Consider the following 15,510-nt stretch of genomic DNA (forward strand, 5'->3'; position numbering starts at 1 on the left):
ATATACGAAAGAGCTGTTTTGATTTTGTTACTATTCTTGAAATATTTTATTTTGATTTTTATTGCTTATCATACAGTTTATATTCTAATTTCCTTTCCTCACTGGGCTATTTTCCCCTGTTGGAGCCTTTGGGTTTATAGAATCCTAGTTTCACAAGGACAGCTGTAGCTTGGCTAATAATAATAATAATAATAATAATAATAATAATAATAATAATAATAATAATAATAATATTCTGGAGATATTGGCACACAAGCCCTGTAGTCATTAAGGTGCCTTCAACAGACTGTTACAATGTTAAGGTAACAATAAGGCCAAATAGTCATGAGTATGTGAAGAAAAATTGTCTAAAGTTTATGAAATAAAGATAAGAGAGAAAATATAAGACTCGAGACAATGTAATGTATGATGAAGACTTTTTCATGTGGCATGTGACTGCAAGCGACGCTAATGATAGTAACCAGCTATGAGATATTATTAATTGAAAATTGTATTATTTTGTGCGTTGCTTGACAATTTGATTCTTTCTCGAATTTAGGCAAATGTCATGCTGAAGATAATACTTGTCATAACTAACGACAGCTTTGAATATGAGCGCATTTATTTTTCAATATCAGTATTATGAATTATTACTTTGGTAAAGCTTTCGTTTGGATTTCATAATTTCTTCATTTGTGATTTTTGAGTCCGTCTTTTTTTTTTCTTAGAACTATATCAATATCATACTAATATAACATATAACCCAAAGGCTTATTGATAACTTATTATAACTATCGGCAACCGCCATAAACACTTACTGATTAACGTAAACTCAACAAATACTGTCAAAGTGTTATGTGCCTAATCTGTATACATACATTCGATCCACTTTCGTCTTCAACGGAGATTTCTTCGGGAAAGCGTAAGCTACAGGTGTCCCTTTGAATATGCTTTCAGACATGATGTAAAGGTTGCAGGTGCCATTCTGAAATAGAAAATAAATGAGCACAATATCATATTGGGCACATGGTATTTCTCTTTTTATCAACTTTCATTATTCTATTGTTTGATTATGATTTGAACCAGATATAGTTCACATACTCCAGCTCCTTGGAGGTAAATCATGAAAGTATTGAATGTAAAGGATTATTTTAGTAGAGGTACTGCAAATAACTTGTACTGTAGTCAATTCGTTTTAGTTAGGGAGATTTGCACAGATTCACAGGGGTGCCCTCTTCGCTGGGAAAAGTTTCCTGATCGCTGATTGGTTGGACAAGTTAATTCTAACCAATCAGATAGTAGGAAACTTTTCCGAGCTATACGGGCACTGCTCCGAGTCGGTGCAAATGCGCCTCATTAAAAAAAAATAAGTATTAGTAAGCAATACATGAAATTTTGAAGGATCTCTCTCTCTCTCTCTCTCTCTCTCTCTCTCTCTCTCTCTCTCTCTCTCTCTCTCTAGTATAGTAATAATAATTACGGCCTATTTGATTACGCATTAATTCCATTATATTTAGTATATATTTCATTTTAGTCATTTATCTATCATTGATATAAATACTTGTTTCTTCCCGATGTTAATCGGGCCAGCTCTGTTAGAGTCGAGTTTGACTCATTGGGCAGGTTAATCTCCCCCTTTTAGAAATAATAACTGTACTTTTTCTTTCATTAATGTGATTTCATAGAATTACTTGTCAAATTCAGTAAGTTATGAACGAAGCCTCAAAATGGCTCCCGTGAGCCGAAGTTGCTACGGTTCACCTGTGGGAAGTCGTCATGGTTCAAAGGTTTAAAGGTCATCATGAATGGCAGAGGCAAGGGATAGTGACATTGTCCTATCGAGCAGGACAATGCCCTAGAGACTGACCATATATACATATGATCAGCGCCCAAGCCTCCTCGCCACCCAAGCTATGACCAAGAAGGGCTAGGCAATGGTTGCTAGATAGACCTATAGGGTCCCAGAACCCCCCCCCCCTCCTTAGCTTACAAGGAGGGTGAGGTTGCAGCGACCAAAGGAACTACGAATTTAAGCAGGACTCAACCCCCAGTCTGGCATTCACCCGTCAGGGACGTAACCACATCAGCCACCACAACCCTAAAGTTTCTAAGGCTGACCTGTGATAAGTCGTCATAGAGCCCAAATATTTTCTATGGCTCACCTGTGAGAAGTCGTCATGGAATCCGAATATTTTCTATGGCTCACCTGTAACAAGTCGTCATGGAGCCTGAATATTTTCTATGGCTCACCTGTGAGAAGTCGTCATGGAACCCGAATGTTTTCTATGGCTCACCTATGAGAAGTCGTCATGGAGCCCGAATATTTACTATGGCTCACCTGTGAGAAGTCGTCATGGACCCCAAATATTTTTTATGGCTCACCTGTAACAAGTTGTCATGAAGCCCGAATATTTTCTATGGCTCACCTGTGAGAAGTCGTCATGGAACCCGAATATTTTCTATGGCTCACCTGTGAGAAGTCGTCATGGAACCCGAATATTTTCTATGGCTCACCTGTGAGAAGTCGTCATGGAACCCGAATATTTTCTATGGCTCACCTGTGAGAAGTCGTCATGGAACCCGAATATTTTCTATGGCTCACCTGTGAGAAGTCGTCATGGAACCCGAATATTTTCTATGGCTCACCTGTAACAAGTCGTCATGGAGCCCGAATATTTTCTATGGCTCACCTGTGAGAAGTCGTCATGGAGCCCGAATATTTTCTATGGCTCACCTGTGAGAAGTCGTCATGGAACCCGAATATTTTCTATGGCTCACCTGTGAGAAGTCGTCATGGAACCCGAATATTTTCTATGGCTCACCTGTGAGAAGTCGTCATGGAACCCGAATATTTTCTATGGCTCACCTGTGAGAAGTCGTCATGGAACCCGAATATTTTCTATGGCTCACCTGTGAGAAGTCGTCATGGAACCCGAATATTTTCTATGGCTCACCTGTGAGAAGTCGTCATGGAACCCGAATATTTTCTATGGCTCACCTGTGAGAAGTCGTCATGGAACCCGAATATTTTCTATGGCTCACCTGTAACAAGTCGTCATGGAGCCCGAATATTTTCTATGGCTCACCTGTGAGAAGTCGTCATGGAGGCCGAATATTTACTATGGCTCACCTGTGAGAAGTCGTCATGGACCCCAAATATTTTTTATGGCTCACCTGTAACAAGTCGTCATGAAGCCCGAATATTTTCTATGGCTCACCTGTGAGAAGTCGTCATGGAACCCGAATATTTTCTATGGCTCACCTGTGAGAAGTCGTCATGGAACCCGAATGTTTTCTATGGCTCACCTATGAGAAGTCGTCATGGAGCCCGAATATTTACTATGGCTCACCTGTGAGAAGTCGTCATGGACCCCAAATATTTTTTATGGCTCACCTGTAACAAGTTGTCATGAAGCCCGAATATTTTCTATGGCTCACCTGTGAGAAGTCGTCATGGAACCCGAATATTTTCTATGGCTCACCTGTGAGAAGTCGTCATGGAACCCGAATATTTTCTATGGCTCACCTGTGAGAAGTCGTCATGGAACCCGAATATTTTCTATGGCTCACCTGTGAGAAGTCGTCATGGAACCCGAATATTTTCTATGGCTCACCTGTGAGAAGTCGTCATGGAACCCGAATATTTTCTATGGCTCACCTGTGACAAGTCGTCATGGAACCCGAATATTTTCTATGGCTCACCTGTAACAAGTCGTCATGGAGCCCGAATATTTTCTATGGCTCACCTGTGAGAAGTCGTCATGGAACCCGAATATTTTCTATGGCTCACCTGTGAGAAGTCGTCATGGAACCCGAATATTTTCTATGGCTCACCTGTGAGAAGTCGTCATGGAACCCGAATATTTTCTATGGCTCACCTGTGAGAAGTCGTCATGGAACCCGAATATTTTCTATGGCTCACCTGTGAGAAGTCGTCATGGAACCCGAATATTTTCTATGGCTCACCTGTGAGAAGTCGTCATGGAACCCGAATATTTTCTATGGCTCACCTGTGAGAAGTCGTCATGGAACCCGAATATTTTCTATGGCTCACCTGTGAGAAGTCGTCATGGAACCCGAATATTTTCTATGGCTCACCTGTAACAAGTCGTCATGGAGCCCGAATATTTTCTATGGCTCACCTGTGAGAAGTCGTCATGGAGGCCGAATATTTACTATGGCTCACCTGTGAGAAGTCGTCATGGACCCCAAATATTTTTTATGGCTCACCTGTAACAAGTCGTCATGAAGCCCGAATATTTTCTGTGGCTCACCTGTGAGAAGTCGTCATGGAACCCGAATATTTTCTATGGCTCACCTGTGAGAAGTCGTCATGGAACCCGAATATTTTCTATGGCTCACCTGTAACAAGTCGTCATGGAGCCCGAATATTTTCTATGGCTCACCTGTGAGAAGTCGTCATGGAGCCCAAATATTTCTTATGGCTCACCTGTAACAAGTTGTCATGGAGCCCGAATATTTACTATGGCTCACCTGTGAGAAGTCGTCATGGAGCCCGAATATTTCTTATGGCTCACCTGTGAGAAGTCGTCATGGAGCTTGAATATTTTCTATGGCTCTAATGTGAGAAGTCGCCATGGAGCTCGAATATTTCTTATGGCTCACATGTGAGAAGTCATGGAGCTCGAATATTTTCTATGGCTCTCCTGTGAGAAGACGTCATGATGCCTGAATATTTACTATGGCTCACCTGTGAGAAGTCATCACGGAGCCCGAACATTTTTTATGGCTCGCCTGTGAGAAGTCGTCATGGACCCCAAATATTTTTTATGGCTCACCTGTGAGAAGTTGTCATGGAGCCCGAATAGTTTCTATGGCTCACCTGTGAGAAGTCGTCATGGACCCCAAATATTTTGTATGGCTCACCTGTGAGAAATCGTCATGGAACCCGAATATTTTTCATGGCTCCCCTCTGAGAAGTCGTCACGGAGCCCGAATATTTTTTATGGCTCACCTGTGAGAAGTCGTCATGGATCCCGAATAAGAGGCTTTCCCTCGTGGAGGTGGCTCCCCATTTCTTACTCAAGAAGCCACTGACGCCATATTCAACCGAGTCGAAGGTTATGAAGTTCTTCTCTACTTTTTTCAGGACGTCCCCTTCCTTGGCAGCCTGCAATGACATTGTAATTGCAAATGAGACACCAGCTGTCTTTGGTATAATGGGACTGCCATTCATACTTGCATTTCAGGATTATATTCTAGATTTGCTTTTGGAAATTTCTCCCTCTTATGTTTGATAAACGTCAAGTAGAAGATATGTTTTCTTGAAATTCAATCATATTACTAAATAGGTCATTATAAGCCCAATATTTATCGTGTCCTTGATTTTTGTATGTTACATACTTCGACTCAATTTATAATCAATTTGTAAGATTTTGATTTAAAAACTATATATATATATATATATATATATATATATATATATATATATATATATAGTATATGTATGTATGTATGTATGTATGTATGTATATATATTTATATATATATAAGTTGTGACCAATGATTTTTCTGTAATTTAAGTCTCCTGGAAGCGTTTTAAACGTAAAATATTCATTCTGAGTGATGATCTTTCTGTAATTTTATTTTTCTGGAAGTGTTTTAAACGTTATAGATGCATTCTGAGCAATGATCCTTCTGTAATTTTAGTCTTATGGAAGCGTTTTTAACGTTATAGATGTATGTGTGTGTGTATATATATATATATATATATATATATATATATATATATATATATATATATATATATATATATATATATATGAATATATATATATAAGTATATTGATTCCTGTTTTTTTTTTTATTCCGGTTATTTGATTCCCGGTAAGTTGGTGCCCAGTATCGTTCATTTCCGGTATTTCGATTCCTAATCGCCGATCATCATACAACTCATTAACGAAGAAATAATGAGCTCCTGGTAAAATTTCATTACGTATCTCTTGTACGTTTGTTTTGTAAGTGAACGGTCTATTTAATTTGCTTAATTTGTCCAAATAAACATTTATTTAGTGTTAATGATAATATCAATAACATCATTAGAATAAAAATGAAATTAAAGTGTATTACAAAATAAAGGGGAATTCTAGTTTTGATAATATATCCTTGCAACTGCTCTCAAGAAACTCTTTATTTTATGTGAATCATACTGCAAAAACAAGATTTTTCAATGTCTTTAAAATCCTTATACTTTCGTTTATCTGGAATATCATGACCACCTTCAAACTGATTTTTTTTTTTTTTTTTTTTTTTTTTGTATGGGCAAGGAAGGTTCTATTCTTTTTTCAGAGCTGAAATTAACTTCAAAATATTAGGATGAACACTTGAAACAATACTCAGTAGAACACGTTGTTGCCCTTTGAAATTGTTATTGGTGTGTGGCTGATCTTGCAAAGTTCTTTCATGTAAATTCCATATATGACTAGGAAAAAAAAAACAGGTGCTATTCGCCTTCGTCGATTACCTCTGCCCATTTTGCACCCAATATATCATGCTTCTAAATATGAAACCAGTTCTTGAGGCAATTGCTCGTCGTGTAGCGAGCTCATCAAATGCATCTACCACATCATCCGCTGAAGTAATGACAGGGCAGAAACACACCTAACTTTCACACTGAATTTAACATTTTTGTTACATCTTTCTTTTAAAACCAAATTTCTAACTCGCGATAAGTGGAGAGATATCACAGAGATTTTTTAATTCAGTGTGAAAGTCGAGTGTTTTCTCCCCTTTTACTATAATATATATGATGGGTTAGCTTCGATTATTATTATGAATTAAAGAACTGTTTTGTATTTTTTAGAATAAGAAAACACAAATTGTTTAAAACACATAATTCAAACAGCAAACTGCTTGAAAACAGACAAATTGAGCTAACAACCATTAATAAAGTAAGAAAGTATGTGTAGACTGTAGTTCGCCTTCTTGAAGCTCCATTTATGCATTTAAAAATTCTTTGAAAATCCGGCAAATTAAGCGACCAGCCATTCGTTCGCTGAAAATCAACCTTGGCTCAAAATACCATTCACTCTTACTTTTCCTCCAAAATGGTGTTGCTCCAACTTCGTTCAAAGCGCCTTCGCTGATGATAAACTTCTCTCAAAAAGAATGAAACCAAAGACAAAAACATACAGATATATAGATATATATATATATATATATATATATATATATATATATATATATATATATATATATATATATATATATATATATATATATATATATATATATATATATATATTGAAAAGGATTCCGTACAGAGTTCATATGCATTATTTCAAAATCCATCATGTACCTCTGGAATTGAAATTGGTCCATAATTCAAGGTTTTTTGCAAAATGTCTGATTTATATTCATAGCTTCTTGTCTGGGAAAAGAACATATAACCTTTGTTCACTGAACTTTCGTATATGAATAAGTCAAGAAAATAACTGGGAATATATTTCAGGCACACTTATAAGTTCCATCACCTGCTAAGTGTGTAGCAAGCATTAATACCCTGGATAGGTACGGTGGGTCGTTCGCGACCCCGAGCGTAAAAAAAAAAAACAGGTTTTTCTCACGTGACTCAGCCCCGTGACTGAATTTGTGGGTGATCGACCTGCAGGAGGTGTCTCCCCTACACGCTCTAGTAGTGTCCAGATGTGCATTGCTGTAGCTGTACTCCTTCCCCGATTTCTGAGACGAGTCGGGGTCGTTCGCGACCGAGTTTACCCTTCTAAGGTAGTTTGCATAATTATCAAAGTTATTACGTATTATGAAATTGTCGTAGAATGGTGCAACTTGTATAGGTTATCAGTTGTGGAAAGTCTTGGTGGATTGTTTGGCTACCATGTGCATGATTTTTTTTTAGTTAAAATGTCGTTCATCACCACGAGGACCATTTTACCGCGATTGCCCCTTTTTCATTTTTTTTCATTTTTTTGCCAAGTCATTTTTCCGTAAGATATTGCCAAATAGTGTCGTAAAACTTTTGCTTGTTTAGTGTTGGAAAGTGTGTCTAGATGATCTGGCTACCCATGCATGACTTTGTTTTTGTCAGATACGACGTAGTTATTGGTATATTGGGTATTTAACTGCGGTTACCAATTTCTGTTTTTTTTCAATATTTGTAAAAATTACTACGTAGTAAGGAATTGCCGTATATTATTCATTTTTTTTTCATGTTTATGTGTTAGAAAGTGTGCCTTGATGGTTGGGCTAACACGTGCATGTCTTTTTTTTTTATCTGAGATGCCGTATATTAGAATGTCGGGCATTTTACCGCGAGTACCCCTTTTTCATTTTTTTTCATTTTTTTGCCAAGTCATTTTTCCGTAAGATATTGCGAAATAGTGTCGAAAAACTTTTGCTTTTTTAGTGTTGGAAAGTGTGTCTAGATGATCTGGCTACCCATGCGTGATTTTGTTTTTGTCAGATACGACGTAGTTATTGGTATATTGGGTATTTAACTGCGGTTGCCAATTTCTGTTTTTTTTTTCAATATTTGTAAAAATTTACTACGTAGTAAGGAATTGCCGTATATTATTGATTTTTTTTTCATGTTTATGTGTTAGAAAGTGTGCCTTGATGGTTGGGCTAACACGTGCATGTCTTTTTTTTTTATCTGAGATGCCGTATATTAGAATGTTGGGCATTTTTCCGCGAGTGCCCCTTTTTATTTGTTTTGCATTTTTTTGCTTAGTCATGTTACCGTAAGGAATTGGCAAGTACTGTCGCAAAACTTATATTTTTATAGTGTTGGAAAGTGTTTCTAGATGATCTGGCTACCCATGCCTATTTTTTTTTTTTAGCCAGATATGGCGTATATATAAGTATGTGTTCGATTTTCCTGTGATTGCCATTTTTTCGTTTTTTCCCATTTCTTTCAAAATTACTACGTACTAAGGAACTATCACAGAGTAATGATTCATTTATATGTTTATTTGTCGGAAAATATGCCTTGATGGTTTGCCTAGCACGTGGCTGAAATTTTTTTTTTCTGAAATGCCGTATATTAGAATGGCCATTTTTCCACGAGTGCCCCTTTTTATTTGTTTTGCATTTTTTTGCTTAGTCATGTTACCATAAGGAATTGGCAAGTAGTGTCGCAAAACTTATAATTTTATAGTGTTGGAAAGTGTTTCTAGATGATCTGGCTACCCATGCCTATCTTTTTTTTAGCCAGATATGGCGTATATATAGGTATGTGTTCGATTTTCCGGTGATTGCCATTTTTTCGTTTTTTCCCAATTCTTTCAAAATTACTACGTACTAAGGAACTATCACAGAGTAATGATTCCTCTAGATGTTTATTTGTCGGAAAATTTTGTTTACTTTTTTTTTGATTGAATATCATCAAATTTTTTTAGCTAAAATATTATATTGTTTTACATTTTTTTTTTTTTCGATTTTATTTCCCTTCAAAAAATTTTTTTGGGTCAGAATTTTAATTTTATAGTCGTAAAATAATCGACAATTATCCAGCAACCCACCATACAATTTTTATGCATATCCAATAATAATTAGATTAGTAAATAACACCTTGAAATTGACATACCCTTCCTACATTTCAAGTGGCAGATTAGGGAGTCTGAGTCAGTGTGGTTGGCGGCCATTTTGTGGACATATCCGAAGCGTAAGCTGCCCTATCTATATATATTCTTGTTCCCTATAGAATTTCTGATATTTTGGTATATTTTTACCTGCATAAATATCATATTATATATTAAATATATGTATTTTTTACGAAATTTCTAAGTACTCAAAAAATTACCTTTAGATATGGCCCCTGATATAAATGTAATTTACAAAATAATGAAGATTTTTTTACATATTTCTATTTTAGGATAACATATGTTTATTCCCTAAAAAATTTAGCCACTTCCTATTTCATTTGGGTACCCAAAAAAATTCATGAAATTTGGACAAATTTTTTTGGCCAAAAAAAGTTACCCTTTTTTTCTCATTTCAGATCTTCACCTCCATGGGTCTGACTTCATCCAAAATACATCAAGATGTGTCCTAAACATTCAAGAATCAATTCCTAAAAGGAATTGTGTATATATGTATAAACTTTTTTTTATGAATTTTTATGTCAGGTCTTTTTTTTTCTACTTAATTTTTTAAAATATTTATAATAAATAGTTTTTCTGCAGATGAGTAGTATTTATCTTTACAGTTGTTTTAAGCATTCATTGAAGTTTTTTTGGCAAAAGAAAAAAGGAGGTTACTGCAAAAACTGAATTTTCAAGAATTTTTTTTGGCGTCGGGGTCGTTCGCGTCCGAGTATACCCTTAAAGGGGTGTCCGAGGAGCGTACCTATCCAGGGTTAAATCATCATGTCCTTGATTTGTTGTAAAAATCAGTAATCTGCTTTCATCTATTTCACTGAAATCAAATTGCGGAAAGACTTCACCACTGACCAGTAACCTACTGTAACATCGTCCGGAACTATTTCATTTATTTGACGCCATGTCCGGGTGCTTCGACTTAAGCCTGATACGGAAGTGAAGTTGGGCTCTTTCATTTTCCCTAAATGATCTACTATTTGACGCAATGAATGAACGCGAAGTTTCTTGACTTGAAATTGCGGTATCCTTTAAATTAGTTAAGGCTTCACAATTTTTTGGTTTTGTCTCACATGAACTGTACTGATGTTTAGCAAGCAATGCCATTTAGCACCTTGTAGTCATTTTCCCCTGATGAAGTGTGCAGGTGTGGTTTGCAGCTCTTCGCATCACTACTACTTATACTTAAGCCTCTGGCACCCACAGGATGCATAAGACCTCAATGAATTCACGCCACACGTCTTTTTCCTGTGTTATTTCTCTGAGCTGAACCCAATTCTCAGATCCAACCTCCCTTCGCATTTTTGGTCTACCCGCATCTGTTCGAAGCTTTTCGTAAATGTAATTTAAATCGTTCAAGATTTTAATTTTTTTCTTCACAGGTACTTTGAATGGTACGAGGCATGGTTAAAGACTGCCGGTTATATAGACTTTTTTTTTTTTAGTTTCAGTTACTAAATAAGGAAATACGTTTGTAAATAACCGTTGGCTATAAAAATCCGAGTGGCAGACGAAAATAGGTATATCCCTTAGAAATTTGTTTTTTTTTAATAAATGATCTATTGGCTTATTTACCGAATAGGTATAATCAGTCGGGATATCAATCTATCAGGAATCAACAATTCTGGTAATTAAGTTTCCGGGAATCAAACAACAGAAATAAAAAAAAAAGGCAGGCATTCTACATACCTGGTCACCACACACACACACACACACACACACATATATATATATATATATATATATATATATATATATATATATATATATATATATATGTGTGTGTGTGTGTGTGTGTGTGTGTGTGTGTGTGTATGTATATATATATATATATATATATATATATATATATATATATATATATATATATATATATATATATATATATATATATATATATATATATATATATATATGTATGTATGTATGTATGTGTCTGTGTGTGTACACAAGTGAGTTTGTCAGTGGTGAACTAAAAATACGATTTTGCTCACAATTAGGGCTTCGTAGAATCGACTTCCCTTAGCATGGAAGATTTTGAAGTCTGTCTTTGCGAGCTCCTCGAACGTGTTGAATGGCAAAACGACCTTTGGGGCAATGAGCATCGCCATCAGGTTGGAACGATAGACCGTCGCCAAGATGAAAGAGATGAGAAGCCAGATGCCGCCAACTGTTCGGACGGAATCACCGCTGGGCTCCCACGGGAATGCTGGAGAAGAAATTCGGTTTTTTTTTTTTTTTTTAAATTACATACAAAAATGAGGATGGATAAGTAAAGTCTGTTTTAGAATATATTTGCTAAGGAAGTTGTCTTTAAAATGTTTTTTAATTGATGAAACTCGGTCGAGAAGCGCTAAATTCCTATTATTTTAGATTAGTTACTCATTTGACTTTCGCCTCACCAGACTCTTTACTGCCTGCTTCAGGCCGTTACGAATTTTGCTACAAGTTACTCGAATTTTTTTTTTTATTATTATTATTCTTAACTACGCTGAAGCATTTCCTTATATCTAACCGCCTCTTGGAAATAGCATTTATTAATGGAATAGAATCATAATCGGTGAATCATTAACGTTAACTTTATAACGATAGGGAAAACCAGTTAATATGTTTCTAGTGACCTACGTCATGAACTAAATTTATGATTGTAAATTAATCAAAATTTGATGAGAAATGTGGAATTGAAGCGTTGTAATTTATATTTTTATATGATTTATCTCAAAAACCACAAAATAATTTCTCGTACTATGCGGCGCTGATATACCTCCATTTAGCAAAGAAAATCTTGAAAATTCTCCCCGAGTATGTATAGTAAATAACCAATGACCTCAAAAGGCAGTGTTATCGCTCAAATTTCTTTCTTTCCTTATCATTTTGTTTAAAAAAAGGCGTTGATATGATGTGTATATCAGCCTAATAACTGTTTAATCAATGGCGTGTGATAACAAGAAAAAAAAAAAGAAGGGAAATGAGGTATTTTTAACCAAGAAGGAAACAACAACCTTTTACACTAAAAGTCTGGGAAAACAGGAAAAGGGAATTCCGGAACTTGATGATACAAGGAAAGGAACAGTCATTGAACGGAGCTATCCGATGGGTCTATTGTTTGCTTCTAGAGAACCAAGCTGTCTTATTTGAAGAGAAAACTATAATTTCACATTCTATGACAACATGAAACTTTTACGATTCTATATCTCCAGATATTTTGGCTTTTGTATATGATTTTATCTTGAAATTTTGTGATTATAATATTTGGGAATTCTTTATGATCCCTTTGCTTCTCATAGATTACCAAAGCAAATGATTAGGCAAAAAGTTCCATTCTTATTAAATGTTGTCACTTTGGCCTTGAAAGCCTATCCTGATTTCACGAACTCTTTTTCTTCTTTCTCTTCTTAATATTCGCTAAGAATAATGTTTGTCTTTCCTTTTTTATCCTAAGAATTTACAATTGTTGGGGTTTTCGAAGTAAATAGTTTTCACATAAATGAACGAATTACTTAATTTGGAATGTCCAAAGACACCCCCACACCTCTCGATCAGGCTAAATAACACTTCTTAGGTTTCTAAGTAGCAAAGACATTAACCTTCTATTCTATCCCAGAAATCACAAATATTTGATAAGTAACCAATAAGCTAGTTTAAAGAACACATTGAAATTAAAAAGAAAATCTAAACAATTCGTACATTGTAAAAGCAGAGCACTTATGGTCCAAAGCGAAGGTTTATCCGATCCTCTTGTCTCTTGGGCCCGATCAAATTCTGCAGATTCGGATCTGAAACTTGTAAAAGTATGTTGAAAGGGGTAAAGAATTCTTTGGAAAATCAAAGAAATCACTCTGAAATATATTGTGCAATAGTAATTTCAACCGAGACTGTTACCAATTCCAAACAAAAGATTTAACGAAGAGCAAATATTATTTCCATTTACTTTGATCTACCAGGAATTATAAATATTGACATAAATGTCTAGAAATGGGATCACAAGGCTTTCTCATCTATTAAACATGTTGCAAATGTTATTTCACACACTGAAAAGTAGGAAATGGTTTTTCTAACCTGTAATAGGAAACTAGACCTCCGTAAATTTGATCTATGATTGCAATTGCAGCCAGTACCAATACAAGGGCAACGAATATGCCCATCCACACCTGAAACACGTTGTAAGAGAAATAACAGTTCAGCACAACAGGAATTCATACTCCAAAAAGGTTTTGAGTAATCATGAAGTATGATGACTCCACGTGTGAGGTTGGTTGTATTAAGAGGCAAAAGCTCATACGGAAATTAACATATAAAACTATGAGTAAGTCTATTAGTCTATAAATCAAATTCTGTAACCCATATTCAAAGTATTTCACTTTCTATGACCTACTTTCATGCTACTGTATTTAATATTAGTTTTGTCATTATAGTGGTTGATTTTTACTCAAGCAGTTATTACACGACTTCCTTTTAAACTCTTTCATGACCTCGTGTGATTATAATTGTAATCATGGCCATATCATCACCTTTTGCCATTATTGTTATTGATATCATTCATTATTTTATTTCTTGATTTTGATAAGAGACCATTTTTCGACAATTTGTTATTTTAACTGCTTTGGCGGCATTTGCTTTACAGTGAACCAGTTAATTTTTTTTAATGATCCCCATTTCTTAAAGACAAAAATTAACTATGATTGTTCTATAGTAGCTTACGGACTCTGAAAAAAAAATCCGTTTATATATATCTTGATTTAAAAAGTAACCATGTGCCGTCTTGGCTTCAGATGAAAATGATCACTAGGATATGCAATTGCAAATGGGAATGAACTGGAATAAGATTAGCTTTTTTGTCATACTTATGTCCAGGGAACTAGCCGTAAGCTATTGAACATTGCTTAGGACTCCAGGTCTCCCTTGATCATCGCTAAAATAATCGGTTGCCCGCCCGTTAAGATGAACTCATAGGATAACTGGATGACTGGTGTTATGTTCTTGCATACAGACTAACTTTCTCAGGATGGTTTTCTGATCTTCGTTCGTTCGTTGTAGATTGCCTGGTCATTGACTCTGGCTTGGCCCTTCCTGTCAGACATGAGATCTTGCAGCTATGTATTTTGATGGTCTTGGCACCCTGAGGTAATGGTTCTCGGGGGGAATAGGACGATTTGGCGTGGCCCAGTCGGCGTTGCAGTTTCGGCTTGGCTGATTCGGCATAGGAATTTTTACGGCTTAAGGCGTTTCGGCGTTAAATTAGCGCTTGGTTGTTATAACTATCGAATAACCTCTTTTACTCGTTTAACATCAAATAAGTACCTATACGTTATAAATATCGTTTGGTTGTTATAACTATCGAATTATCCCTCTCCGAAACGGCAACGCCAAATGGGCCACGCCGTAACGTACCAAACCCTTAGTCGGGGTCTGTGTCACTGTTACCAGTAGTGTAGGTCGTTTGCATAGGTTTTCGTTTAAACGGCTGTTGTTGTTGTTTTTTTTTTTTTTCCTTTTTTTCTTCTTTTTTCTACGCTTTCTCGAGAGCTACACTCTCAGAGTAGCCAACGAGGTATTTTCATACTCTTTTAAACTTCCGAAAATCTTCCGTGTTAACGACGTTGATAACTATATTGACGACAGTGGCTCTGATCCCGTCCCTCGGATACACAGTCCCCAAAAACCAAGTCTTCTTGGTACTTTAAACATTCAGCCCCTTAAAAGTTAGGCCTACTTGCGACAACGTACCTCCAACCATCGAGTCGGCTTAAGGATTCAGAGAGAGCATCCCAGAACAAATCATAATCTAGTAGAGAAAGGTAAAGACTCAAAACATAATTGGCCACCGGCAGTCATTTCAATTTAGTTCAATCTCGTTATCTATCGTAACCTGGTTTTATAATTTCCTTTTGAGCTAGTATGAAACGGTATATTTTTATTACTCTATAGAGACTACTTCCGAGTATAAGTTTGTAGGAAC

Source organism: Palaemon carinicauda, chromosome 8, assembly GCF_036898095.1.
Source record: "Palaemon carinicauda isolate YSFRI2023 chromosome 8, ASM3689809v2, whole genome shotgun sequence".
In the NCBI taxonomy this organism is placed as follows: Eukaryota; Metazoa; Arthropoda; class Malacostraca; order Decapoda; family Palaemonidae; genus Palaemon; species Palaemon carinicauda.